This window comes from Eurosta solidaginis, chromosome 3, assembly GCF_040869045.1.
Source record: "Eurosta solidaginis isolate ZX-2024a chromosome 3, ASM4086904v1, whole genome shotgun sequence".
NCBI classification, from domain to species: domain Eukaryota; kingdom Metazoa; phylum Arthropoda; class Insecta; order Diptera; family Tephritidae; genus Eurosta; species Eurosta solidaginis.
In genome coordinates, this window is record NC_090321.1 from 58,819,183 (window position 1) to 58,844,322 (window position 25,140).

At 36.2% G+C, this 25,140-nt stretch overlaps 1 protein-coding gene across 3 annotated transcripts in view; it reads left to right on the forward strand.

Annotated features, from left to right (window-relative positions):
- Positions 1–25,140, forward strand: part of Ip6k (Inositol hexakisphosphate kinase) — a 281,451-nt gene that overhangs the window by 83,812 nt on the left and 172,499 nt on the right. For 2 of the 3 annotated variants that reach the window (XM_067771872.1, XM_067771869.1), the window contains exon 1: positions 14,569–14,977. The exons of the other annotated variant lie outside the window; for it this stretch is intronic. The gene's annotated coding sequence lies outside the window, so the exon portion shown is untranslated. Of the gene's footprint in view, positions 1–14,568; positions 14,978–25,140 lie in introns of those variants that run through there. 3 annotated transcript variants of the gene reach the window in all.

Here is a 25,140-nt window from a genome sequence, read left to right on the forward strand (position 1 = left end):
AACTGTTCTTAAAACAAACCCATCGATCACGAGTTAAGAAAAAACGTACTTAACAGACTTTTGTCAACGAATGTTCTTAATTTTGAACTTGTTTCGTTCGCATTTCGAAAATGAAGAACTCTACATTCATATTTACATATATAAAACAAAAAACAAATCATATTAAATATGACTACTTCATCCAGATTAAAATATTTGCCAAATGTGTAATTTATTTAAGTCAATTTCGACGCAGCTGTCTGCCTTCCCTTAAATATATATATTTTTTCTAAAATTTGTGTTCATCATCAAAATTTTTCTACCTCATTATTATTAGTCACAAAATGTGTGACAAATGAAAAAATATTAAAAATATTTACATACATACATATGTATGGATGTGTATCTGCAAAAAAAGTTGGCAACATACTCTCCTTTCACCACCACCCAAAAGGAATAGCAACAAACTTTTTTCTATTTGCTGGCCCAATGAGAGCGCGAAACGTCTCAAATACATTTTTTTTCTACAATTTTATATTGATATTTTTGTTATTGCAACATTTTTAAAATACTAAAGCAATAGTTTGACTTGTTGTTATTTTTATTATATTTACCGGCTGTTTTTGCAATGTCTATTTGGCGTCTTTTTCGCAACAGCTGGCAACTGCTACCGGCTTAATTTGACATTTTGATCATTAGCGAAAGTTCTCCGCATAAGGGAGAGAAATGAAATGCTGAACAAACAGTTTCTGTTGAATACCCACAAAGCTGTGCATCCCAGCAGACATCTCATTGAAAAGGCTCCGCCTCCTAGGAAATTAAGGAGTCATCTCCGCAAACATTATGTGCAGAACTGCTTTTGTTTTTCCCCAAATCATAGGCACAGATATAAATTTACACTTCAAATATAAAAAAATGTTCAAAGCACTCCCGTATGCCCTCACATATAAATACAATTTATATGGAAGGTTTTGATTTTCATATGTAAGTGCAAAGCAAAAGCACTTTCATATGATGAACGAGCACTTCGGTAAAAAAAAAAACAATTTTACATTAACAAATTGACAACATAAAATTGTTCAAAAATAGTATGGCTCTGAACAAATATTTGTATTCAAAATAGATTTTTTGAAAAATTAAAAATAAATAAATATAAGGCGCGATAATCTCCGAAGAGATTTTAGGCGGAGCTTCCCTTCCAAATTTAGTCGTGCTTCTTTTAATTTTTCTCATATATTGGCGGGACGGGACCTACTTGTTTTATGTCGACTCCGAACGGCATCGGCAAAGCAGATGAGCTTTTCATCGCAGAAATACACTCGGAGAGCTTGCCAATCACTGCCGAGGGGTGAACACGTTAGAAAAAATTTCTTCTAATTGAAGCAATATTTTTCTAAAATTTTGTTGTTGATTTGCCCGGGGTGTGAGCCCAGGATCTTCGGTGTTGTAGGCGGAGCACTCTACCATCATACCACGGTCGCCGTTAGGCATTTAAGGGTTACCGTCGAAATTTGACATACGACTTGGAAACTTGCATGCGTCTTTATTTTGACATTATGTTAATGGCAATAAAAATCATTATAAGTGGCATGTGCGCGTCTTGAGATGTTCTAGACCCGGGTTCGCAAAATTTAGTACTTCGAAAATATCTCGCTTCCTATGTTTTGCTCGAGTATCGCGCTCAGTTCGAAGCTGAACATCATGAAACTCTCCACACGTCTAGCCTGAAGTACTTTTTCGTGATCTCAACTATTTCTGAGTTAAGGCTCGAGTAGTTGCCGTAAATTGGCTCGACCTAGAATATATATTAATGAATTGAACTTGTTCAAAATTGTATTTGGACTAACATTTCAGCGACATTGTTTAAAAATTTTAGAAAAGGGCGTGGATTCGCCCTCTTTGGACTCCGTTTGTCACCATAATTCTGAAGCTGTAACTCTGGTAATAATTCACGTATCGTAAAAAAAATTGGTGCAGATGATCTGAATGCCATATTAAGGACTGAGTGAAGTTGTTGTGCTGGATTTTGAGAATTGACTTTAATTGCTCTTGAGTATTGTTTTGATATCGCGATTTACGAAGACGTTGAGGTTTTTGAAATTTTCGATATCGAAAAAGTGGGTGTGGTTATAGTCCGATTTCGTTCATTTTAAATAGCGATCTGAGATGAGTGCACAGGATCTTACATACCAAATTTCATTAAGATACCTCAAAATTTACTCAAGTTATCGTGTTTACGGACAGACGGACGGACGGACGGACATGGCTAAATGAATTTCTTTTTTCGCCTAGATCATTTAGATATATAGAAGTCTATATCTATCTCGATTAGTTTATGCTGTGACGGGGTACCGTTATGCGAACAAAAGTAATATACTCTGTGAGCTCTGCTCAGCTGAGTTTAAAAGAAAAATGTCAGTGTATATACAACTTTGTACGTGTATTGTGATTTGCACTTCAATATAAACACTGATTATGAGGAATAACGGCAATTGAGAACTCAGCCGCAGATAGAAGAAAAAGATAAAGAGGATCTCAGTGATATCCACAAAAAGGCGTCGTTCTCAAAGTCAAATACCATGAACTCACAGTGGAGGAAAGAAATCTCCCAAAAGGGACGCGTGTCACTCTAGCTCGACTTTGATCTTGAAACTGTAATAGGTTAAACTCTTACCTCTCCAGCATCCACTCCGACATACATAACCTGCTTGTAACGTCTCCCCACATAAAACAGCTACCTTTTCAATTGTAATGTGCAACCAACGGCTCTAAACTTTCTCTCTGGTACACTCCTGCTGTAACTGAAAGTTTGCTCGGACTCCCGTTAGAGCATATTGAGGACAATTTGTGAGTGGTCGCGCCTATTGAATGGGGTGAAGCACTGCTACAACAACAACAACAACCAGTTTTGCTTAAATTTTGCGTGGATTCGAGTTTTTTAAGGGAGAGCAGTTGAATTTGTTTGCAAGTCGGAGGATAGAGAGATTTGCGGCAAATTTGGAGGCAATTGCTTTGAATTTTTTTTTTTTGTAATTTTACGCTTTTAAAGAAAATGTTTAGGAAAAAAATTAGGTATGCCGTTTTTTCAATAATGTTCTAAGCTCGAGAACTCCTCGACAGTTTACTAGAATAGGATTTTTACGAACTGGAATCCTGGAATCTTTCGCTCAGCCGAGAAGTTGCTAGAAATTTTTAAAAATCTTTTGCCTTCTAAATACATAGAAAAACCATTTTGAACTATTTAGAAATAAATATCTCTTTAAACTAAACAATATGTTGTTTGTTATTTGCCCTATTTCGAAATTTGCTTTTGCGGAAAAAATAACGTTATTTTTAAAATATCACCCATTGACGTCAATTGCCATGCTCAACAAGTGGTTGATCTTTCGTTCATTTCACAATTTGTCACGTTTGCCCTTCTTCTATGCCAATCTGTGAGTTTTGCGAGTCAACAAACGCCCTTATTTTCTGTACCAGCATTTTTTTCTGTTTGTTGACTTAGGTTATTTTCGTTTGACATACTTAATTTAGTCATTCAAGGCTAGAAAACTAAAATGTTATTTTAATAGAAATATTTATTTAAAAATAGTTTCATGAAATTTTCTTATTATTAGAAAAACTTAAAGCAAAGTTCTATTGAATAAATTTTTTTTCGAACATATTATTAGAAAAACTTAAAGCAAAGTTCTATTGAATACAATTTTTTTTGAACTTACAATTTTCCTGAGCTTGAATGAAATACAAAAGTTTTGTTTCTTCGTAAGTTGCAGCCATACAGTTCAGTTTCGGCGCTTTTTTGGCAACAATGTTGTTGTTGTTGTAGCATTTCTTCGCCCCTTCAATATCCCCTTACGGGAATCCGAGAAAAAATACAGTTTCAAGAGAGCTAGACCAAAGAGAATTGGATATTGGAGACGCCGGTTCCATATTGCTATTGAAAAGGGGATTGGTGTCATGTGGGTACACTTTACAAGCAGGACATAAAATTGGGTATGTCGGGGCTGATTCTGGATAAGTAAGAGTTTGATCTATTCCAGTATCCAGATCGAAGTTGAGTTAGAGTGACGTGCGTCTCCCTGGGGAGGTTGCGAGTTAAGGGTATTTGTATTTGAGAACAGGGTTCACCAGGAATTTGTTGAGTTAGCAATTAGCGGACTTATTGTGGAAGTATCTGAGGGCCTTTTTGTGTTTCTTTTCTTTATACGGCTGGCGCCTTGAGTCTCGAATTTCTTCATATCCATCTACCTTGCAGGATGCCGTTTGGAGTAGACGTAAAACATGTATTTCCCGTGCCGCCAATTTGTAGGAAAAATTAAAAAGGTGCACGAGGAGAAGCTCGGCTTAAATTCTCTTCGGTGGTATATCGCGCCATGTATTTATATATTCTCCATAAATGGCTTCTTATATTCCGACGACGTGGATGTACAATATTGCCACCTTTGCCGCATTCACGTTGTCAGTCAGATCGCTTAAAATTTGGTCGGTGAAAGTGTCAAATTTCGCGAGGTGAAAAAAACTGGAAATACTAGGAAGATAGTCGGTACAACAAAGCTCATCAATAGTTGAGCCAGGACCTCTTGCCATTATCGTACAGTCATCGGCGTAGAACACAATAGTAACTCCTTCTGGTGAGGAAGGTAGCTTCGATATGTAAAACTTAAATAAAACTAGGGATAGGACACCACACTGCGGCACCCCTTGTTTAATTCTTCTAGGTTTTGATGTTACGTTTCTGAACTGCACTGATGCTTGCCGACAATACAGATAATTTGCAGTCCACAATTTGAGACTGAGAGGAAGGGTAGACATTTGTAAGTCTAGCAGTAACGCGCTGTGTTTGACCGTGTCAAAGATTTTTCATCTTATGATCGATGTCATCATAGTATGCAGCCCTTTCATGCCTTCCCGCCTCGATTTAGCAAAATATGGCCTTACACCAAGCCTAAGTATGACTATTCAGATCTCACCCGGGCCAAGTGACCTGGCTTCAAATACCCAGAAAGTACTATGTGTTCCGACTCTAAATGGAGAGTATGTGCGTTATATAATTCAGCCCCAACTTACATTATCAAAGCAGTTCCAAGTAGAGAGATAGCTTACTTACTCATTTGGCGCTTAACCGTTTAAACGGTTACGGCCGTCCAACAAGGCTCGCCAGTCGCTTCTTCTCTCTACCAACCGGCGCAAATTGGTCACAACAAAGGAAGTTTAAATCGTTTTCCACCTAGTCCTTACAGCGGAGTGGGAGCCGCCCTCTCCCTCTGCTTCCATAGGCGGGTTCCGAAAAAACACTTTCTTGGCCGAAGCGTCATCTTTAATTCGTATAACATGTCTAGCCAGCGTAACCGCTGCGTTTTAATTCGCTGGACTATGTTGATGTCTACGTAGAGCTCGTACAGCTTATCGTTAAATCTTCTTCGGGACTCGCCATCGCCAACGCGTAGAGGTGCATAAATCTTTCGAAGTACTTTTCTCTCGAACACTCCCAGAGCCGCTTCATCTGATATTGTCACGGTCCATGCTGCTGCACCATATATCAGGATGGGTACGATAAGTGACTTGTAGAGTATGACTTTCGTTTGCCGAGCGAGGACTTTACTTTTCAATTGCCTACCTAGTCCAAAGTAGCATTTATTAGCAAGAGTGATCGCTGGATTTCAGAGCTGATATTGTTGTTAGTGTTAATGTTGGTTCCGAAGTAGTAAACGAAGTTTTTAACTATTTCTAAATTATGGCTGCCAACAGTAGCGTGGTTACCAAGGTGCATATGCGCTGACTCTTTGCTCAATGACAGCAGGTACTTCGTTTTGTCCTCCATCTTTACCGCTTCGTTTTCTAGTTTAGAGTAAGCAAAACTAACTGCGCGGGTGTTTAGGCAGTTGATATTGTAACGAATTTACTTGCAAATCCTCTTATTTGCAACCCTCTGCTAAGTTCGAATCACTAAACTGTTGAATAAATAACTCCAATATTGAATAATGGAAAAATGGCCTTTATTAAAGTACTTCACAATAACACTTATACTTTGCTACTCGCTGGCTTAATAACCAAACTGATTGATAACTCAAATGAAACTCTACTATTGGCCGCCAGATCGCGTGCTTAATCAAACTGATTGATAGCTCAACTCAAACTGAATTACCTTTTACTCGCTTGTGCCGCTTTTATAGTTTACGCTGCATACATCTAGGCTCTTCTATTTCCAGAACTTACCAACTATTTCGAGTGTTTATAGTTCTCATATAGTTTCTACTTGTTTACAATTTTCTACTTTTCAGCGTCTCTCAGATGTATGTGAGTTTGTAGTTTACAGTCTCTCGCACACACATAGGCGTATAAGTAAATGCATCTGTGTGTGACATCTCTCGGCTGCCTTATATATGTGTATACATGATTTGATTATTGACGTAAACACCGCTTAGCATGGCCTTAGCATCGCCTTAGTGATGGTATAGCTTAGTGATGCTAATATCCGTGACAATATCAATGTCATCAGCATATGCCAGTAATTGTACGCTTTTACAGAATATCGTTTCAGAGCGGTTAAGTTCTGCAGTATCAAATTAAAGAAATCGCACGATAGGGGGTCATCCTGTCTGAAACCTCTTTTAGTTTCGAACGGCTCGGGGAGGTCCTTCCCAATTCTGACTGAGCTGATGGTTTTGCTCTACGTAAGTTTTGCGGGGACTCCAAAATCAGACATAGCGGCATATAGGCAGCTTCTTTTCGTGCTGTCGAAGGCGGCTTTAAAATCGACGAAGAGGTGATGTTTGTCAATTCTTTTTTCGCGGGTTTTTTCCATGATTTGGCGCATTGTGAAAATCTGGTCGATGGTAGAGTATGTGCTATATTTGTGAAGAAGCTTATGTATGCGCCCTACCAACGAATTTAGTGCAGTTAGACTGGCCCAAGAACTGCAATTATGTCCCCGAGTAGAACTTCAGCATACGCCATAAGATAAAGGCACTTCGCCGCACTCCGACCTCTGCCGCCAGATGTTCTTTTTGAACACACACAAGTGATCGTGCCTTCATAGTTACTAGGCAGCAAAATAAGGACGAGTATCACAGTTTTATGTAGTTTCATAAGGGGCATCTTACCAAGTAGGCCTACCCTTTCGAGAATGTTCAAAGAAGTCTTATCTAGCAATCTTAATAGGTCTGTTGTATTGAGAGTTACAAGTGCCTCGCCTCTTTTAAGAAGTCCTAAAGAGTGCATGTGCCATGTGTGTTTAATCAAATCTAAATTTACTTACGCATAAGTAATCTGAACGTTATTTTCTTCTTTCTTCCAGGTATGTGTTTACCTTACCCTTCATCACATCTACCTATTCAAATTTCCTCGTATAGCACTGGGCTTTTATCAAAAAGGTATTTGTAATCATAATATTATTTTTTCCCCACTTGTTTTCACAGTTATTTTTTCCAAAGGTATCCATGCCTGCGTCCAGTTTAAGTAAAGATTATCCAACTATGTTGTTGGTCATATAAATATCAGTGCTTCTGGCAAAATTGTTGACAAAATTATAAATAGCAAAGCAAACAACAAAAAGCCGGTAAAAATGTAGACCAAACAAATGTTTTAAGACAAAAATAATCTGCAAGAAACCATCTTCTCGATAAGCTAGAGACTTGAAATTTCAATGGCGCATTTCTATGGCGCAAGATCAAAACCATTTTTTCTCATTTTTAGGAATTTCTTTTTGAGTGTGTGCGTAATGTTTATTTGCATTTATCTTTTGATATTTTAAAATAAACATACAGGTATGCGTGTTTGCTCGTTTGTCCGCATGGCCCATTGTTTTAAGACTTCAAAGTTATATTCATGTACCGCTTGTCCAAACAATAAACAACTGCTTACTTGGTAAAGGGGTAAGCAATAGCAACTGACGAATGCTACAATTATTCATAGGTTTAGGTTTAGGAATAGGTTATAAGAAAATGTCAAAAACTGATTGAAAATTGTATCCCTTTAAATAAATGCGCCAATATGTATATTTGTCCCTATCGCGATTCTTTCCAGCGATTGCTTACACTCTTACACACTTTTAGATGTTGTGCTATGCGAAATTATTGCCTTAAATGCTGCTTCGCTGTCAATGTAAAAATTAAAGTGGCTGAAACTTAAATTATTTTCTTCCAGTGTTTCTACTGCTTTACTCACGAGTACTACTTCCGCCTGAAAAACACTACAGTGATCTAGCAGCTTGTAGGATCTGTTTATTTCCGGATCAGCGCAGTATAACGCAGATCATACTCCTTCCATAACTTTGGAACCATCATGTGTATCGCCTAGTTTACCATTTCAGCGTCCTTGCGCAACCCACCACCTCTATTTTGGCTCTAAGATACCCATCGCAGCGCAGGTAGGGAACTAGATCTAGTCTGTTCGTCCAATATTTGATAACGCTATACTATTATGGGCGTATGGTCTGCGCTCAAGCGGCCCCGAAGCATTGAGTCTCGTTGCTGCATGTAAAACTGCCAAATTTATGTGCAGCGGTTTTCAATAGCTAACATTCTTTTTCCAAAGTACGTGTATACTTACTTTGCCTCGCCTCGTCACCTGAATAATTCCCATTTGTTATACTGTACCTTTGTAACGTGCAAACCTGCTCAGCTACTATTTGTTTACTTCATTGTAAATGCTCATTTAATTAAGACTGTTTTATTTTTATCAATGGTGGTAGCTTTTTACTCTTTGGCTTACAAAATCATTTAAAACTGCAATCCGCCACCTCTGAACAATGCAGTGATTTATAAACGCAACAACATTGATTACAAAGAGCGCCATACATGAAATGTAAAAGCTGTCATAAATAATTTTTGTGTATGACAAAAAAGGTCGCATAAAGGTGAGCTTCTTGGAAATGAGTAGGCTCTGCAGTCGATAGCACAATCACATTTTATTTTTGTAGACCCATGCTTTAAAAGATCATTCATCAGCGCTCATGCACCGACGGTTATTCGTTCAAAAGCAAAGCGAAGATAGCTTGCAAAGAATGAGTGGGTTAAAAACTGTTGCAAACAGTTGGGCGGAACAAACAGTGAATTCAAATGAAATGGTACTGTTGCTAGAGTAAATATGTATATACATCTGTATGTATGTATATAGCAGATGCACGTTTGGAGAGGCCAAACAAAATTAGGTTGTTTTTCTTTAATGAGACAGACAAATTCTAGAATATGAGCTTTTAGTATTAATGGAAAGGATATCTAAGCACAGTTTTCCATTCTCACACCAAAGACTTCATGAAAGTTATTATGCAAACAATGTTACTCTTATAAAATAATTTTTCAATGTATTCGATCTTGACAAAATTTTTTGTGGCCAGTCGGTACTGCATGGAACTTCTGAAAAATAGGCGGTGCCACGTCCCTACCACTAGTAAAAGCTTAAGTTCTTTATATCTCAGCACATATTTGAAGCAGCTATCCAATATTTTGTGTAGAGATTCTATTTATGGGGGAGTTTGGATGCGAGTTGTAGTGGGAATAGTAGTGGGAGTGTCAGTGAGGATGGTAGTGGGATAGGGGAAAAAACTCCACAGGAATAGATAGGTTTAGTAAATTATTTTAAGAAAAACTCTATTAAAGACTAAACCAAAAAAACATCTTTAATGCTCTTTGTTAATTTGTATTTTCGTGCAAACCATCACACTAAACAACAAAATAATTTTTTTCTGTTAGGTTGGGTTATGTTAGTTTCAATAGACTGAATGTGTCCACAGCATTAAAACAATTTGTTTTACGACCAAACGCAAAAACCCAATTAGGTACCAAGACTTATATTATAAAATAACTCCGTGCTCTTGGCAAATACTAGAAGTTTTCTAGGGCTTATTACTGCTGTTGCGGACATTACTTACAAATTCGTAAACCATCCTTCAACTTTGAATCGGGTTCAATAATGGAATCGTATCTACTAACGGATTATTTAGAGACATCAACAAGAAAGATTAAATCAAATACTTTTCAGAATTCATCAGAGAGATTATTGATCTGTCGAAAGCAAATTTCGGCCATTTCGGCTATAAATTTATTATTGCAGGAATTTGACGAAACCGATACAATAGTAAGATCAGCAATGCACCATGACATGTGTGGCAGGTTGAAGTCACCTAAGATTATAATAGATGGGGAAGACCTGAGCATTGAATTTACTGTTTTAAGCAAAGAAATGTGATGCACTTAAACGGACAGTTCAGAATATGGTGCGATATAACAGATATATCTTAATAAATATGCAAGTCCCTTAAGCTAGCCCAACCTTTCCAGCCCAATCAAAAAACGAGACCGTAATAAATTGCACAATATTTAATGCTAATTTAATACGGGTTAATTAAATTTATTACACTTGTTTTTTAAAAAATATCGAGGGTTGGGCTAGCTTAAGTTTTAGCTGGCCCAACCCATATGCCTAATCAAAAACTGAAAACGTATTTAATTACCGCATATTTAATGCTAATTTAATACGGGTTAATTAAATTTATTACACTTGTTTTTTTAAAAATGTTGGGCTAGCTTAAGTTTTAGCTAGCCCAACCCATATGCCCAATAAAAAAACGAAAACGTATTTAATTACAGCATATTTAATGCTAATTTAATACGGGTTAATTAAATTTATTACACTTGTTTTTTTTTTAAATATCAAATATCGAGGGTTGGGCTACCTTATGTTTAAGCTAGCCCAAGCCATATATATGCCCAATCAAAAAACGAAAGCGTATTTAATTAGAGCATATTTAATGCTAATTTAATACGGGTTAATTAAATTTATTACAGTTGTTTTTTAAAACATATGCTTAAACCTAAGCTAGCCCAACCCATATGCCCAATCAAAAACTGAAAACGTATTTAATTACAGCATATTTAATGCTAATTTAATACGGGTTAATTAAATTTATTACACTTCTTTTATTTTTTAAATATGCTTAAACTTAAGCTAGCCCAACCCATATGCCCAATCAAAAACTGAAAACGTATTTAATTACAGCATATTTAATGCTAATTTAATACGGATTAATTAAATTTATTACACTTGTTTTTTTTTTTTTATATATCGAGGATTGGGCTAGCTTAAGTTTAAGCATATTTTTTAAAAACAAGTGTAATAAATTTAATTAACCCCTATTACATTAGCATTAAATATGCTGTAAGTAAATACTTTTTCGCTTTTTGATTGGGCTTATGGATTGGGCTAGCTTAAACTTACGCAGTCCAACCCTCGATATTTAAAAAAAGTGTAATAAATTTAATTAGCCCGTATTCAAACTTAAGCTAGCCCAACCCACGATATTTAAAAAAAACAAGTGTAATAAATTTAATTAACCCGTATTAAATTAGCATTAAATATGCTGTAATTAAATACGTTTTTAGTTTTTGATTGGGCATATGGGTTGGGCTAGCTTAAGTTTAAGCATATTAAAAAAACAAGTGTAATAAATTTAATTAACCCGTATTAAATTAGCATTAAATATGCTGTAATTAAATACGTTTTCGGTTTTTGATGGGGCATATGGGTTGGGCCAGCTAAAACTTAAGCTAGCCCAACCCTCGATATTTTTTAAAAAAACAGGTGTAATAAATTTAATGAACCCGTAATAAATTAGCATTAAATATGCTGTAATTAAATACGTTTTCGCTTTTTGCTAGTCCAACCCTCGATATTTAAAAAAAGTAATAAATTTAATTAACCCGTATTAAATAAGAATTAAATATTCTCTAATTAAATACGTTTTCGTTTTTTAATTGGGCATATGGGTTGGGGTAGCTTAAGTTTAAGCATATTAAAAAAAACAACCCGTATTAAATTAGCATTAAATATTGTGAAATTTACTACGGTCTCGTTTTTTGATTGGGCTGGAAAGGTTGGGCTAGCTTAAGGCACCTTACATATGGCGGACAGACAAGGACTGATGTCACGTTTGTGTTTAAATATTTTCCAAATTATTAAATAAATTAAAAGTTAAAAATTGCTTGAAATAAATGTTTTTATGTTTTCATACATTTTAAAAGCAATGAGGTCCATCCCCGCTTAATTCATACAAAAAAGTTAATTTTATTCAGAAACAAGTAAGGACGAGACTATCTTCGGCTGTGCCGAAGACTTCATACCTTTCATGAATGGGGCTGAACAATAATGTTGTAGAAATTCCGAAAAGTTTTTTATCTGAACAATCGGTTGTAGGGGACATATGCTATATATACGACTGATCTCTTCGAAATTTTCAGATTACAATATTGGATACATATGAAAGCATATGGTGAAATTTTAATTACGAAAAGTTTATTATCGGAACAATCGGTTGTGTGGGATATATGCTATATATACTACCGATCTCATCCATTTTTTCAGACAACAATATGTGCAATATACGAAAGCATATGGTGAAGTTTGAAGCTTCAATTTGATAAATTGAGGAAGAAATGACAAAAATCCTCTTTTCTGAAAAATCGGTTGTATGGGGGATATATGCTATAGTGGTCCGATCCGGCCGGTTCTGCCAAAAATAATCGGACACCTAAATTTCCCCGCTCACCAAATTTTATCGAGATATCTCAAAAATTGAGGGACTAGTTTGCATACAAACAGACAGCTCATCATTCTGATCGTTTCGGTATACTTATTGGTGGGTCTATCTCTTCTCCTTTAAGGACCTACAATTTAGAGATTAGTTACAAACTTAATATAACATTTCTGAAAATGCCATATCAAACGAAATTACAGCATGTGAACACCTATAAGCCCTATTTCTGAAAGATAAATCTGGAAACCTCGAAATCGAGATATTTAAGGTTAATTTCAATTCACACATTAATCAAATTGTCAAACTAATACGATTTTATTGTCGATCAAACTAGCAAAATAAATTGTTGCGTCGAGTTGCCAACTATTGCAGCGACAAAATTAAAAGATCAGCTTTTTCCTATACAAAGCAATTAATTTTAATAAAATGTTCACCTCTTTGGCGGCACAATAACGCCCCCAAAAATCTCACTTATACCACTCCGCTGCCTCTTATTAAATTAAAAAGTTATGCCTACAACAACAACAAATCACTGTCAAGCAAATATTTTCATACTCAGCTGAGCAGAGCTCACAGAGTATATTAACTTTGTTCGCATAACGGTAATCCGTAACGGCATAAACTAATCGAGATAGATTTGTTTAGCCATGTCCGTCAGTCTGTCAGTCCGTCCGTAAACACGATAACTTGAGTAAATTTTGAGGTATCGTGACGAAATTTGGTATGTAGGTTTCTGGGCGCTCATCTCAGATCGCTATTTAAAATCACCGAAATCGGACTATAACCGCGCCCACTTCTTCGACATCGAAAATTACGAAAAACCCAAAAAGTGTGATAATTCATTACCAAAGACGGATAAAGCGATGAAACTTGGTAGGTGGGTTGACCTTATGACGGAGAATAGAAAATTGGTAAAATTGTGGACAATGGGCGTGGCACCGCCCACTTTTAAAATAAGATAATATACAACTTTTGCAAGCTGTAATTTGGCAGTCGTTGAAAATATCACAATGAAATTTGGCAGGAACGTTACTCCTATTACTATATATTTGCTAAACAAAATTAGGAAAATCGGATGACGAACACGCCCGCTTAAAAAAAAATCTTTAAGTCAAATCTAAACAAAATTTTTTATATATTTAGAGTATATAAGTAAATTATGTCAACATTCAACTCCAGTAATGATATGGTGCAACAAAATACAAAAATAAAAGAAAATTTCAAAATGAAAAAAGGATGAAACATTGTAATTGGATTGGTTTATTGACGCAAAATATAACTTTTGAAAAGACTTTGTAAAATGGGTGTGACACCTACCATATAAAGTAGAAGAAAATGAAAAAGTTCTGCAGGGCGAAATCAAAAGGCCTTGGAATCATGACAGGATACTGTTCGTGTTATTACATAGATAAATATATTAGCGGTACCCGACAGATGATGTTCTGGGTCACCCTGGTCCACATTTTGGTAGCTATCTCGAAAACGCCTTCACATATACAACTTAGGGCTCCCTTTTAAAATACTCATTAACACCCTTCATTTGATTCTCTTTAATACCTTCCATTTGATACCCATGTCATACAAACACATTCCAGGGTTACCCTAGGTTCATTTTCCTACGTGGTGATTTTCCCTTATTTTGTCTCCAGAGCTCTCAGCTGAGTATGTAATGTTCGGTTACATCCGAACTTAGCCTTCCTTACTTGTTATTGCTAATCTTTATATAATTTTATTAAATGCCAGAAGCATTTAAGTGCAATTTTATTTTTATGATGTTCATACTCACCGGTGCACCGTGTGTGCAATCCGCTTTGCCAGCGCTACGTTCTAATGATTTTTATTTATTTTGCAAATTTGCATTGTACATATTTACATCCGCAAACGGTTGAGTTCTTTAATCGAGCACATATGTATTTGTTTTATGGAAGATTTGTGCATTTTTTCAAGTGCAATGTGACTACAACAACAACAGTTATTTATTGTGGATAAGCAAACAAAACTAAAGCAAGCAATTTTGGCTTTGTTCATCGCGCTAAAAGACTTTATAGGTTTAATTGCATTTGTAAAGATTTTAGTGCGTCGCAGCTTTTAAATAGGAACAGTCGGTCTTTGGGTCGCATTCTTGTCTGTTGATTTTTGAAACGGGAGTTAACGATGCTAAAGTCGTTTGAAACGATTGAGCGTTTTTATGTTTTACTAGCCGTGAATTTGAAAATCAGTAAAGCAATTTTGTAGCGATTTGCTGCGAAAAGTGTGAAAACGTTACTAAAATAAAGCGTTTAAAACAAAGGAGGTGCGTTGTGGGCAAGACCAGAGCATAAAAAGCTTAATGTGACTTGTTTAACATCAAAAAAAAAAAAAAAAAATACCATAACTGGCTTAGCAAGCGCTAAAAATTGTTAAGTCTTAATAAAGTTTTATTGTATCTAAACGAAAAAAAAATTATAATCATAACGTCAACTTAAAAAGGTAAATATGTTATTCATAGCATGATTGTATTGTAACGAATTTTGGAGAGTTCCTAACTAATAATTATGCATCTTCTGCTAACTTTCGAATCGCTGAACTGTCGAATAAATAACTCCAATGTTCAGTATTGCAAATAGTCTTTATTTAGACCACTTTGGGAGTAGTACTTCACAATTACAAATTATACTTCAGCAATAGCGTGTTTAAATCAAACTGATTTATTCTAGCTTGCTCCGCGCTGTTTTTATACTCTCAATTAGCCTCGTTGACCTATTTCTTCTAAGGTCTAGACTTTTCACGAACATGCCTTCTGGAATAGTTGTATCTCATGCTAGGTTATTTAGCTATATACATGTATATCTGTAGTTTATGTTTTTCTTGTAGCTATATGCGTGTGTATGTGTGAGTAATAGCTTCTGCTCTTATCTGCTGACAACGTATGTGTATGTGAAATAATCTATTCTCTTCGAGCTGCTGATTATGTGTGTGGAATATTCTTCGTTGTCTTGTATATAAGTGTGGCTGCTTGCTTTAATTTGTACATGTACATGAGTGTGACTGCTTGCTTTTTTTTGTTGTCGCGATTATTTACTAACATCATAGTGATGCTAATATTCGCCATAGTATGATGTTGCTTCCGTTTACTAGTTCTAGTCTCGGTTGGCTTAAATGAGTTTCGCTTTCTGGCAGCGTGTAACTCTTCGGCCCGCCAGGCCTCTAATGCGCTGCCGACACTGAACGGATTTTCCAAAGTTAAGCACGTTCAATACCGCTCATGGGATAAAGTTCTTTTACTATCACAATTTCGGCAATGGTATCATCATATTGAAAACCTTTGACTGATATCCCATTATGCAACATCTACGATAATGTTACCCTTTAAAGCCCCGACACATAAGCAGTTTTTCATATAGATGAGTTTAACACAAGCTTATGTATTATGAGTAGATTGCACGTATATTTATGGAGAACGGTAGAATGAGCGACACGGGTGCCACCTGATATTGAAAAGTAGTCAACTCCCAAATTTTGTTGCAAGCAAATCATAAGAAGAAGAATTTGACATTTGCTTTTGCTAAGGGTGTTGGACAACTTTGCAAGTGAAATTATTTTTCCCACTGATTGGTAAACTTTCTAACATTTTTAGCAATTAAAAACTGCAATATAACAATCGAATACGACACAAAATATGTTAGCAAGTATTTTTGTTGTATATGGAGAATGTTTATAACAGTGCTTCGCGAAATTTTGTATGTGAATGGGCAAGGCGTATTAAACTTCAATGGCCAAGTCTGAAGTTCCTTCATATGTACAAACGCAACATCTTGTTTGATTATGGCGATGTTATTGGAATGCATGAGCTTGTGTTAAACGCATCTATATGAAAAATGTCATTGTGCCGCGGCCTTTAGTATCTTTAAGCTTCTAGCTATACCACAACGCTGAACGCGTCAATGATTGCTTTGAGTCGCCTGTCATTCAAGCAACAATTCGTGTCTACAGTCTGTTATTGTGAGATAACTTGGTCCGATGTCAACTGGCTGGTAGTGAAGCTGTAGCTTATCGATAACATAACCAAGTACCTATAGTGTATTTGTCGTTGTAGTAGTAGCCCACTTATCGAGGCCTTCTAAGGGTTGCTTTAAGATCTGTGTCATTTCATAGATTTTATTCTAGGTGCTGTTGATTTACGATGAGTTTGTTTTCCCTATTTTCTTTCTATCCTTGCCCTCTATCCGTTGTACCAAGTACTGCTAAACTGTAAAATGACACATAAACTCGATTTTATGGCGCAATGTGAATGTGAATATATCCTGTGATGCAAGCTCATCTGCATGCCACCACTTCTCACAATTAAACAACCAGCTATGTTTGTATATGACAATGACGCCCAACGTGGGGCTCGAATATGCACCTCTTGCCTACTTTCCTCAGCACTTCATCACAACAAGCAGTATTTGAACATTGCTTGGGTATACTACATAGGGTTTAATTTGGATGGGTAAAAGTGAACCTATTGCATGCTGTGTTTGTCCCTTGTAACTCGGAACACTCAAGGTATTCTACGTTTCTCCTCTGCAATATATGACGATTGGGCTCAACTTACAGCATTCTTTGGCCAAAGGCTGACAGCGGATCCGGTGTACTATCTGTGAATGTTGTTGATTGCTAAACGGTACCCCGTAGCATCTAACGGCTGTTTAATAGCTTGTCATACTTGAGAGTTATCATAAGGCAAGTAGCTTCTTATTTGAATGGTGTCAAATCTTCGGCAAGGAGTTGTTTGTTTATTACTTAGGTGTTACCCCAGCTATAACTGTCTGTTAAGCATTTAATATAATGCATTTGCTATAAACATTGACGCCCTACTATGAGGATGATGTACTGACTGTTGTAGCAGTTCTCAGAGCGCTGCTCTTGCAGACTAGAGTTGCAAATATCCGTGTACCTGTGATTTTGTTACAGCTACTGAAATATCACAGTACACTTCAGCGACAGCTTACAAAGAATATTCGTGACTGTTTGTCTGTGACAGCATTTATTTCCCGTTACCAATCACAGACTCAAACATAGCTCTCATCACAGGAACAACTCGCTTCTATGCTATGAACCAATACAATGAGCAAGTTACTTAGGCTGCGACTGAATAACAGTAGATGTCCCAAAAAATTACGCAGAGTTTATTATTCGCAACACAATCCGCAGGGAAAAATATAAAACTGAGGTAATTCTATATGACAGCATGACACTGCTTATACGCGTCCAAATCGAGACGAGAGAGGTGTCAAAAGACGCGTTTTGACTTCGACAACAATAATCCGAAGGCGGAAAATAAAAATTTTAGCTCGTTCAAAAGATATTAACGAAAAGCCGGAAAATGACCCCGGAGTGCTCCGAAACTGGTTTGGAGACCAAAACTATATCCGCGCAAAACACTTATGTTCACAATTTTTTTTGTGGGTATCACAAAATTACAACAACCACGTGAAAATTTTCAATTTCTTTCGCAAATATCTCTCGACAGACCCAAAATTTTTATTTTCCGCCCTCGAATTATTGTTGTCGAGGTCAGTACGCGTCTTTTGACACCTCTCTCGATATTTTTGGACGCGTATTAGCAAAACTGATTCCTGTTGGCGTGGTATTTGTTTTTTTTTCGGTCACAGTCATGGTTAAAAGCCGCTGTGACTGATAGGTCACAATCACAGATAACATTGTTCCGCAAAAATCACGGGATCGGCCAACATTATTGCAGACCAGCAGCTTTATCTACAGCATTTTCTTCAGGTCCAGTGACCAAATTAGTGACAATTACCTCAAAACTAATTAGCCGATTGCCAAAAACGTGTATTTGTGCTGCAAGTAGCTGAATGATTTTTATGCGGATCTTTACTTTGGATGCAGTCGAGATTACACGTGAGATGAAGGTAATGAGATATTCGAATGCAACTCCCAAGACATTATATTCTTCGCTACCGTATTGGCATCGACATCGATGACCAATTGTACCATTCAGTTCAGACTGAATGCAATCCTGCCTTGGTTAAAGTCCCAATACAAAAAACCTTCGTCAAAAGTAGCAGTCGCAACATTCACTCAACAAATTGGCCTATCGGCTCATCACAGTTTTGATGACAGTTACAGGTTACATAGGTATACCTGGAACTTAAGCTGCGGTCGACCCAGGCACTGCAATTCATATGTTATACAACCATGTAAAGTCCGCTCCGATCCAGGTCTTATTAACAGTTAAAGTCTCTCTCTAAGTTCATTAATTGGGGTTCTAAAAGGGCACTGTCTGATGGCAGATCATGGCGAGCACTTGAGAATCCCAACGAGTTACTTTCATCGCAGATCGGTCGGAGCCGGCCGGATAGGAGCGCTATAGCATATATCCTCCATACAACCGATTTTGCAGAAAAAGAGGATTTTTGTCATATCTTCCTCAATTTATCAGATTGAAGCTTCATATGGATTCGTATATTGTTGTCTGAAAAAATGGATGATATCGGTCGTATATAAAGCATATATCCCCCACAACCAATTGTTCAGAAAAGAAGCTTTTCGTAATTACTGCCCCATTTTAAGAGCTATAGGCTCCAAATTAAACCATATGATTTCGTATATGGCATATATTGTTGTCTGAGAAAATCATAGAGATCGGTGGTATATATACTTTGCATCCTCACACAAACTACCTACCTTTTTATACCTTTCATGAACAACATGAAATGGTATATTAACTTTGGTCCGATGTTTGTAACGTTGAGAAATATAGAAGATAGACTTACCATTAAGTATACCGAATGATCAGGGCGACGAACTGAGTTGCTATTGTAACGAATTGACTTGCAAATCCTCTTATTTACAACCTTCTGCTAAGTTCGAATCACTAAACTGTTGAATAAATAACTCCAATATTTAATAATGCAAAATGGCCTTTATTAAAGTACTTCACAATAAATAACTCCACTAATGCTCAACAGATAGCGTGCTTAATCAAAACTGAATCTAGCGGGTCTACTGTTGCGGCCTTTTATACTCTTTGATTTCCTCGTTGCATCTTCTAGGCGCTTCTGTTCTAGAATCTACTAACAATATTGCCATGTCCGTCGGTCCGTCCGTCCGTCTGTCTGTTTGAACGCAAACTAGTCCCTCAAATTTTGAGATATCTCAGTGAAATTTGGCACAAGGATGTATTTTTGTATTATATTAGACATTTGTCGGATCCGGTAGGATCGGACCACTATAACATATATCTCCCATACAACCGATCGTTCAGATAAGGGGGTTTTTTCCATTTTTTATTTAATATTTATCTTAAAATCGCCTAGGTATGTACACCTGTTCACTATATATTTCTTATCTTATACATCCGATTATTTGGAGATTAGGAACGGGATAAGATTATTGTTCAGCCCCATTCATGAAAGGTATCAAGTCTTGGGCACAACCGAAGATAGTCCCGCCCTTACTTGTTTTAAGCGGGAGTCATTGGTGCCGTATGTCGTATCGCTGTAGTCGTATCCCTAACGTAATCAGCTGTTTATCGTCACGATGGTAAACCAAAAAACAATTGGTTGGCTACGATACGGTTACGACCTTAGCGGCACCAATAATCGATTGCATTGATTCTCATAAGGTTGGCCGAATCAGTTGTTAAAAGGTTACCGATAGGGTTACCGATAAAGCACCAATGTCTCCAGCTTTAGTTATTTTCTCCAAAAAATTTTTAATGCATAATACCGACCAAGTGGTATGTTTCAGCTTTCATATCATTTAATGTTCGTAACATTTTCGCAATATATACATATGTGCGAGTATGCAGCGGGTATATAATTTTCATTTTCGCTTTAGCTTAAGCTCCATTACTTGTTTTACCTTATTTTAACAATTGCTAATAAAATACATCCATTCACAGCTGTTCTCATATACAACATTAGCATAAAAAGTCACTGAACTATAGTAGTGACTAGGCCTTTACAAGGCTTCTTTCCAATTACTTCCTTGTAAAATCGACGTCATTTCGAACACACGTGGATATGTGCGCTATATTAAGCCATTTAAATGCACGTTGGCGGCCGCCGTGGTGTGATGTTAGCGTGCTCCGTCTACCACACCGAAGATCCTGGGGTTACGCCCCGGGCAAAGGAACAGCAAAATTTTAGAAACAAGGTTTTTCAATTAGAAGAAAATTTTTCTAAGCGGGGTCGCCCCTCTTCAGTGTTTGGCAAGCACTTCGAGTGTATTTCTGCCATGAAAAGCTCTCAGTGAAAACTCATCTGCCCTGCAGTTGCCGTTCGGAGTCGGCATAAAACAAGTAGGTCCCGTCCCGCCAATTTGTAGGAAAAATTAAAAGAAGTGCGATGCAAATTGGAAGAGAAGCTCGGCCTTAAATCTCTTCGGAGGTTAGCGCGCCTTACATTTGTTGAATATACGTTCTATCGTTCTTCACTTGCTGTAAATTCTGCCGGTAGTTAATTACAAGAAAGCAATTTAGCAATTCATTAGCACCACAGCAATTGTATATAGCATGCAAATATGTAGTTAAGCAAGTGTATATATGCAAGTTTGTATGTGTATATTAACCTGGGTCGATTTGTATGGACGAAAGTTAACCGATACCGCGCCATCGATTTTTCGATAGGATTTGGGCTCAGGAAAACAAAGTTCCATTACGCATACCCAAAAGAATAATTTTCGAGCCTGTGAGAAAAAAATTGCCAAAGGGTCAATTTTTCGACCAAAACACAAAATTTTTTTTTCACAAAACTGTTGTAAAAACGTTGGTAATAACAGTTTTTTGAAAACAAAAAAATATTTTTGAGTTTTGGGGATTTTTTTGGTCGAAAAATTTACCCTTTCGAAAAATCGATGGCGCGATATCGGTTAATAAATCGACCCAGTCTATTGTATATGCAGATTGTCATCATCGATAATTAACGCTTAACCGCTTAGGCGATTTGGCCGTTGCATAGCATCCCTTTTTCGCGATAACTGATGGCAATTAGGAGCACCAGGGGAGATCAATACTTTTATGTACAATACTTCTATGTACAAATCCGCTTGTAGAGCGGCAAGTTATCTTTTTAACTAACCGATTCTGAACCCAGCATTGCATTTTGAACCTTCTCAAAGATTTACCGGGGTCTAGAGGGCCGAATAAATAGTTTTCTCGCCCTCACCTATGTTAGTGTAGTTTCCTATTATCCTTTTAGGAAGAATTAGTCCTTTTTGTGATTTTAAAAATACTTTCGAGACCGACTTTTGAGCAAATTTTCAGCTAATTGAAGATCAGGCTGGCAGGATCGCCATGTAAAAACGTTGAATAAAAGAAAGACTTTCTTTAAGGTTGAGCGAACAAAAGCGATTCTGCTTTATTAACGAAATCCATTTCTATTTATACAAAATTTCTTAACCTACACATACATACTTACATTAATGCTTACATACTAAAAAGTACATGATCTCATAATGAATAATTGTTTGTCTGCATTTTATTGTATTGACCTACATATTGTCAATATGAACCGCACATAAGCTGGTTGGTATGACGAATGGATATATTGGGCGGTTTGGCGAATAAACTCATAGTGGTTATCTGGGTCAGTTAAATATGAACGTTGGTATGTATGTATATTTGTAACGTTAAGCGCATTCGAAGTGAGGTGAATTCCTCGCAACACTACAGCATGGATACGAATAAGAGGTGCAAGATTTGTCACGTAGGTTATTCATTAAACCATTGCCTTGTCAATAGCGTAGCTCAAGGCCGAGTCTTAGCACTGGACTCTCAAGTTTAAGATCGAAGTCTTAAATTTGTATTGGATCACATTGGTTACACAGAAGTGGTGGAACACTTGATTCATATGAATCAGATATACCCTCAGTCTAACGTAGGCTTCGTCGTAGCACCGCATTACCCGTTAAGGCCATACATTCACTCTGTTTAGTTAATGTATTGCTGTAACTTGGAGTGTAGAATAAATCAATGTTCAATATTTCATATTTAAAAGATGTAGCGACTTCGGAGTGTTGTGTGTTTATTTAAGTGACCATCACAGGACGTTAAGAGGACTTAGTCCAATCCCTTGGAAGCAATTATAAAAAGTCTCCTCCTAGAAAGAACTCAGGCAATAGGCTACCCAAAGTTTTTTTGGGCCCTTAGATTTAGCTCCAAAAATGAATGCCATTACATCTTAAGTTATGATTAAGAAAACGAAAAAAAAAACTAGAAATAGCACACCCTAAAGTATATGCATACAACAAAAAAGATTTATTATCAGCAAAAGTGAAGAGTGAGCTAGGCGATGATTGATAACGTCACTTAAGTATATAATACCCAAGCTATTTAAAAATTATACAGCAGCGAACAGAAAAAAAAAACTGTGGCAATTTTTTTTAAATTTCGTCAATTAAATTCCCTTTTCTTATTTTTGATATTTTAAGAAAAAACTTTTATGAAGAAACTTCTATAGTTATGGGTCTCTCGAAATTCGCATTGATTTTTGAAAATTTCGTTTCCAAAGTGTGTTTCAAATTTTCTTCCATATAAAAAAATTTTACACAATTTCTATGGAGAAAAATTTAAAACACGCTTCCGAAAAAAGAATTTTCAAATATCAATATAAATTTTGAGAGACCTTTAACTTATACCTTGACAGTCTAAAATTGATTGTGCTACAAAATTGCATACCCAAAAAAAACATTCAGAGAGTTTCAAATAAAAATTTCAAAAACTTGGAAAAAGTTTGTCGATTTTTTTCTAAAACGTTTTTGAGATTGGTTTGCATACTTTCAGTTATAAAATTCATATAAATATTTTCTTAAAAAATCGAAAATAAAAAAAGGTGTTACTTATCAAAGTTCTGTTGAACGCGCCTGAAAATATTCTACCAAATTTGGATTAAATTAATAGCAACAAACAAGGCAATACTTAGAGACAATTTACAAAGCGTGCAGCGCAATTTATATGCCTGATTGGATAGAGCATCTGCCTTTACATCAGTATAAAGTATCAATGTTGGAGATTTCGAGTACAAAACTCAGCTCCCAAAAACCTAGCGGATGAAGAAGTGAAAATCAGAAACGTGCCCTAGTAATCATCGCTGTATGCATTTTATAGTTTTTCTGTAACAAAAAGACAAAAAGAGAACTTAATTGACGAAATTTGTTAAATATTGCCACTGCTATTTTTCTGTTCGCTCCTGTACATATTACATATATATGTATATACAGGGAAATAAATATAAGTACAAAACACATATAAATACAATTACAAATAAATTTTAATTATATTTAATTGGCAAAGAGAGTTGAGTACAGGGGGGTGTTTGATTGTTTGCCATGTCCGTTTTGCAAGTTTCTTACTTAGTTTATTGCGGACTTTTACACCCAGCTGTACTTGCACACAGGGTATTATAACTTTGATTGGATAACGGTTGGTTGTACAGGTATAAGGAATCGAAATAGATATATACTTCCGTATATAAAAATCATCAGTATCGAAAAAATTTGATTGAGGCATGTCCGTCCGTCCGTCCGTCCGTTAACGCGACAACTTGAGTAAATATTGCGATATCTTCACCAAATTTGGTACACGAGCTTATCTGGGCCCAGAATAGATTGGTATTCAAAATGAGCGAAATCGGATGATAATCACGCCCCCTTTTTATATATATAACATTTTGGAAAACACAAAAAACCTGATTATTTAGTAAATAATACAACTAGAATGTTGAAATTTGACGTGTGGACTGTTATTGAGACTCTTGATAAAAATTTGAAAAACTTTTTTAAATGGTCGTGGCACCGCCCACCTGTGATAAAATCAATTTTACAAATATTATTAATCATAAATCAAAAATCGTTAAACCTATCGTAACAAAATTCGGTAGAAAGGTTGCCTTTACTATAAGGAATGCTTTGAAGAAAAATTTACGAAATCGGTTAAGGACCACGCCCACTTTTATATAAAAAATTTTTACAAGGGTCGTGGACGAATAAAATAAGCTATATCTTTGCAAAAACGGGGCTTTATATCAATGGTATTTCATTTCCCTAGTGGATTTATAACAATAAATAGGAAAAGCTTCAAATTTTAAACAAGTAAGGACGGGACTGTCTTCGACTGTGCCGAAGACTTCATACCTTTCATGAAAGGGGCTGAACAATAATCTTATCCCGTTCGTAATCTCCAAATAATCGGATGTATAAGATAAGAAATATATAGTGAAGAGATGTACATACATAAACGATTTTTAAGATAAATATAAAATACAAAATGGCAAAAACCCCCTTATCTGAACGATCGGTTGTATGGGATATATATTATATATAGTTCCGATCAAAATGTTTTTACAGGAAATCCTCTATGATATATTAGAATGTATATCACCAAGTTTCACGTTTTTATATTGGAAACTAAAGGAGGAATGGCCAAAAACGTTTCTATCTGAACGATCGGTTGTATGGGATAGGTATATACTATATACATATAGCTCCGATCAAAGTGATTTTTTCAGGAAATCTTTTATGATATATTAGAATAAATATCACCAAGTTTAACGTTTTTATATTGGAAATTAAGGGAGAAATTGCCAAAAGTCTTTCTATCTGAACGATCGGTTGTATGGGATATATACTATATATAGCTCCGATCA